Here is a 6,050-nt window from a genome sequence, read left to right as displayed (position 1 = left end):
GGAATACCTGAATAGACCTATTAATGTCAAGGAAATTGAAACTGTAGTCAAAATTCTTCCCAAAACAAATGGTCAAGTCCTGATAGATTCACTATCGAATTTTTCCAAACATTTAAAGAGGACTTGTTGCCATTTCTTCTCAAGGTTTTCCAGGAAATTTAAGAAAAAGAAATCCCCCCAAACAGTTTCTATGAGACTCAGAGTTTCCAAATACCAAAAGAAAACAAAGACACCACAAAATTAGAAAACTACAAGTAGGTATCCATGATGAACATGGATGCGAAGATTTTCAACAAAATATTAGCAAATAGAATTCAGCAATTTGTCAAAAAGATCACACATCAGGGACAAGTGAGATTCATCCTGGGGATGCAAGAATGTGAAAACACTGAGAATATTTCAAAAGTACAATGAAAAATTCTGCAATTTATAAGATTATATTTTGGAATAGCAAATGGAATTAGGGAATTTTGATCACATTTAATTTTATAAAAATAATATGTATTAGTATTAGAATATTCATTTTTAACTATTTGAATACTAATCTTTCTCACATAATAGAATACTGTGAATCAAACCATTTATGAGTTAAATATAAGAAATACATAAATCGAGAAAAAGAGACGGAGGTAATATTTGAGATATATTTTGAACTATTTGTTATTTTTTTGTCCTGAAGATTTGTATATTTTGATAGTGATGCTAGAAGATATTTAAATTTCTTCATTATTGAGATATGTCATATTAAAAAAGCTTGTCTTGCATAAAGAAAGACTCAGAGAACAGAAAGCAACAACTTTTATTTCCTTCTAATTTATTTTTAAATTTAATTAACGACATGAAATAAACATTCTGGACTTATGGAGCTGGGAAAGTTAGTACAGAGTTGTATCATAAGCTTTGCATGCAACCAAGACTAATTAGATTCCTGGAGGCACATGACACCTCTCCCTTCCCTCGTCCCTTTGCATGGTATACCAGGTATGTCTCTGGAGATCCCCAGCAGTATCTGGTTAACTCTGGAAATACCTGAGCCATGCTGAGGTGTCCTAAACAAGTTGTTCCCAGCCCTGCAGAGTGTTAGCAACACTACATTATTGGTGTCTAGGTTTGAAGCTCAGCAAAGTGAATGAAAAATCACTTCTAAGAGCCATGATCAACACTCTCAGATCTTCCAATTTTTTTTAACCTAATGTAGGATAACATTGGTTTGACCTTTCTCCCTTGCCACAGGGAGCTTAGGTTTATTGGGTTATACCCATCACAGTTCTCCTGAGTCACTCCTATTCCATTTATCTGTAAACTCTTCTCTCTGATCTCCTCCCCAGCCAGTTAATCACCTTTTCTCCCTAATCAGATTCTGTTAGCTTGTAAAATCAGATCCTTCTAAGGACACTGGACTTGTATTGTAAATTATGTCTTTTGCATAGTTTACCTTAAAGCAATGTCCTTTCTGTATGGACAGAGGAAGACAGTTAATATTACTCTTTGTACTTGGGAGTTGATTAACTCCGAATAACATTTACTGCTGGAGCGATAGCACAGCGGGTAGGGCGTCTGCCTTGCACTCAGCCAACATGGCCGACCCGAGTTCGATTCCTCTGCCCCTCTCGGAGAGCCCGGCAAGCTACCGAGAGTATTTGATATGCCAGACACAGTAACAACAAAGTCTCCAATGGAGACGTTACTGGGCCGCTCGAGCAAATCGATGATCAACGGAAGGGCCTTTACTTTACTTTACTTTATCTGCTTTTTTGACTCAGTTTATTTTAGTTCCTAGCACCCCAAAAGCAGGCTTCTGATGAGGGACTGAATAGACCCAGGACAAGCTGTGAGCTTCCCTGGCATTGAAATGGGCCAGGCCAAAGTGCCGCGGTACTCAACTATAAGTTGAGGGCATGATCATGGACAAATGCTGTCATGATCCAAAAGTAAGTAAGGACAAGACTAGGACCCTGCCTGGGCTAGAAAGACTAATCTGGCCTGAGGACTGAGGAATATATAGTGAGATGTCCTCAGGAAGAACCAAACTGTAAGTTTATGTCTCTTACTGTGCTCATACAGAATGACATTGCTAGAAATATTGGAAGTAGACTTATTGCAACTCTTTAAGTAGATTACTAGCTGAGGAAAGAACACACCCTTGAGCAGATCTCCTAGTAATCTGGAATAATCTCTTTGGATGAGATTTTATCCCTGAGTTAATCTCCTCGAGGAGTAGTCTTACTTCTCTTAGCTGATTTGTTAATATTCAACCCACCTTTGTGTCACCGCCCTACATGATTGCTATATAAACTAAGACTGTAAGATCGGAGGCAGGCAGCGAGAAGGTGCAGGCGCAGGCAGAGGTGGACTGAGGCTCGGGCTGAGGCTGAGGCTCAGGATCAGGCTCAGGCTTGGGCTCGAGTTCGAGCTTGGGCTTTAGAGGGCAGAGTCAGAGGTGAGAAGGACTCAGGCTTGAGTGAGAGAAGCAGAAGGGGAGTGAAGATTGGAATAAACTGCAATTGATACCGACCAGCCTGGCCCCCGTTCCTTCCTTCCCTCCTGCCCATCGCCATCAACCTATCCAGGGTGGGGGAAGCGAAATGAGACTACCGAATGTGGGCAGCAGGAGAGATAAAGCCCCGCTGGAATTCTGAAAATACACAACGTAAGGTGACAAATGATACTAACATGTATTTATAATGATAATATGAATATTAAAATACTAATTTGGTGCTCATACATAAAATCATATGGAATGGGAATAATAGTAATGTTGATTATTGTAATGAAAGGAAAGAATAAATGTAGACTAGATAGCTTGACTTTTATTCATATTTTGCACAAAATGTGAAATTCCAGCTACACATGACTTTTTAAGTTTTATTTTCACATGCTGCTTGGTAATAACAAAAGTTAATCATGAGAAACCGCACAACAATAACAACTTTTATCTTGTTGGGATTAATAGATGACCTGCAACAGCAAATCATACTTTTCATGTTTTTATTTATTACTTGCATGGTGAGTATAGCAGAGAATCTGATTATTATCACTCTCACATTGGTGGAATCACAGCTTAAAACTCCTATGGACTTTTTTCTCAGAAATTTCTCATTCCAAGAAGTTTCATTTACCAATGCTTGTATTCAGAGATATCTGTATAATATATCCACTGGGAATAATGTGATTACTTACATTGTTTGTATAATTCAGTTTTTTTTGTTGTTATTCTCTTTGGAGCAACAGAGTTTTTCCTCCTGGCCGCTATATCCTCTGACTGCTATGTTGCTATCTGTAAGCCCCTTCATTACATGACCATCATGAGTCATCGGGTATGCTCCATGTTAGTCCTTTCCTGTTGGGTATCAGGCTTGTTGGTCATTCTCCCACCTCCCAGCATGGGCCTTGAGCTTGAATTCTGTGACTCCAATGCTGTTGATCATTTTTTACTATGGTGCAAGCCCCCTCCTTAAGATCTCATGTACCAAAACACAGATAATGGAACAAATGGTTATCATTATGGCTGTGATTACAAGTGTGTGTAATTATTTCCTACACATACATTTTTTTATTAGGACAATTCTGAGATTTCCTTCTGTTCATTAAAGAAAAGAAGCCTTTTCTACTTGCTCATCTCATATGATTGCAGTTTTTATCACCTATGGAAGTTGTATATTCATTTATGTAAAGTCCTCTGCATAGGAAGATTTGGCAATAAATAAAGTAGTTTCAGTTCTGAATAGTTCTGTTTCACCCTTATTGAATCTATTCATTTATACCCTAAGTAAAAAGCAAGTGGTGAAAACTTGTAATGAATCTATATAGAGAATATCTTTTCTCTCAAAGAAATAAAGGTCTTGTGGACAATGGGCACTGGTACAGGGATGGGTACTCGATATTTTATGTCTGAAATACAAGCAGGAAAGTTTGTAAGTATATAACTGTACCTCACGGTGATTCATAAATAAATAAATACAATTTTAAAAAAAAGAATTAAAGGTCTTGATGACTCAGAGTGAAATAAAAGAAAGTTTTCCAAATATATGATTATATCTTAGCTCATTTCAATGCTTTGTATTATTTCTCTAATTGTAAACCAAGATTAAATTTGCATTCTAATCTCATCTTAAAAATAAAAACTTTAATTTTAATCAAACTTATGCATGTTGTGTTTTCTTATTGTGAAATTACAAAATATATTTCAAAAAATATTTTCAAAGTAATTAAACTTGTGTTTGTTGCTATATATGAAATTTTAAATTGTAAATAGCACAGCAGGTAGGGCGTCTGCCTTGCACTCAGCCAACATGGCCAACCCGAGTTCGATTCCTCCGCCCCTCTTGGAGAGCCCGGCAAGCTACCGAGATTATTCGATATGCCAGACACAGTAACAACAAAGTCTCCAATGGAGACGTTACTGGGACCGCTTGAGCAAATCGAGCAAAATTTCCAGACAAATACATTCAATTATAAATATATATATGTGTACATGTGTGCATCTCTCTCTATATATACATACATATAAAGACTCAAATGACACACATATCTGTTACTTTATCTTAGTACATAATATTCTCTTTTCTGTAATTAAAAGAGATGGGAATTATTTCTAGAAACCCTCAAACTTCTGACTTTTGAATTAGGACTATAAACTAAAAGTTAAGAAATTAAGAATAGTAGTTGCAGTATTTCTTCCAAAACAGAAAACTGTATAATTCCTTAGAAAAAAAAGTGATTTAAACTGTATCTCACACTATCATCATCATCATCCTGTTATTTGTCGATTGCCTCGAGCAGGCCCCAGTAACGTCTCTTTCATTCTAACCCTGAGACTATATTCAAGGCTCTTAAGGAGAATGAGACCCATCATTGTTACTGGTATTTGGCATATTTGGTACGCCACGGTGAGTTTGCCAGACTCTGCCCTGTGGGAAGGCTAAATTCGATAGCCTACAAGTTTGTCCAAACTTGTATCTCACACTATACAAAAAGTTAATGTGTATCAAAGACCTGTAGATTTCACCAGAATACTTAATATAGATTGAAACAACATAGGCAGAACTCTCAATGCTTTGGATTTGAAAAACATTTTCAATTATTTGATTTTACTAACAATGTAACAAAACAAAAATAGATCAGTAAGACTACATGAATTTTAAATGTTTTATACAAGTCAAAGAAAACTTGAAAAAGAGGATCTGGGCTTCCTCATGAGCTATTAAGAGCATTTATGCTCTAAGGCATTACCTTAAGGACCCCAATACACAAGGCAGAAAAGACATCTGCACTCCTATGTTTATCACAGCACTATTCAGAAAAGCCAAAATCTGGATACAGTTCAAGTGCCCAAGAACAGACAAGTGGATTAAGAAGTTATGGTACATCTATACAATGCAATACTATGCAGCCATTTGAAAAAAATTGAAAATTTGCTTATACATGTACGGACATGGAGAGTATCATGCTGAGTGAAATGAGCCAGAGTGGAGAAGGACAGACATAGAATGATTGCACTCATTTGCTGTATGTAAAGAAACAAAGTAGGAGACTAGTACCCAAAGACAATGGAAGCAAAGGCCCCGAGAAATGCTCCTTAGTAAAAAGCTTGTCACAGTTGGTGATGGTGGGGTGTTGGTTAGGTAAGAGAAGGGACCACTCTTACAATGATAGTGGGAAATGATCACTTGGACAAGAACTGGGTGCTGAAAGGAGGTGGAACAATAGCATGATACCTTTCCCACAACAGTATTGCACACCATGGTATCTGAAGGATAAAGAGAAAAGTGTCTGTCAAAGAGGCAGGCTGTTCAGCTTGAGTTAATTAGAGACATTGGTGGAAAGAAGAGCACACTGATTAAGGGATAGGTTTCAGTAATACAATATTTGAGCATATGATAGTTCAGGAAGAGTGGTGGAATCAAAAAGATGTGCCTGGAGCTGGAGCTTCTTCGTCCTCTTAACAATTTCTTCAATTCTCTTGAAGGTTTTCCACGCCACTCTCTTCCTTCTGTGCAGGTTCTGGCACCAAGTCATTCGTCACATTGAATTCTAGACCCATGTACACA

The 6,050-nt window shown here is 37.3% G+C and overlaps 1 pseudogene; it reads left to right on the top strand.

The window, feature by feature from the left end:
• Window positions 1-2,598: 2,598 nt before the first annotated feature.
• LOC130024650 (olfactory receptor 6C2-like) lies at window positions 2,599-3,810 on the top strand (annotated as a pseudogene).
• The last annotated feature ends 2,240 nt before the right edge of the window (window positions 3,811-6,050 follow it).

The sequence above is a fragment of the Sorex fumeus genome, unplaced genomic scaffold, assembly GCF_029834395.1.
Source record: "Sorex fumeus unplaced genomic scaffold, SorFum_2.1 ptg000029l, whole genome shotgun sequence".
In the NCBI taxonomy this organism is placed as follows: domain Eukaryota; kingdom Metazoa; phylum Chordata; class Mammalia; order Eulipotyphla; family Soricidae; genus Sorex; species Sorex fumeus.
Note: the sequence above shows the minus strand (reverse complement) of the source record. Positions and strands in the feature narration are given on the sequence as shown.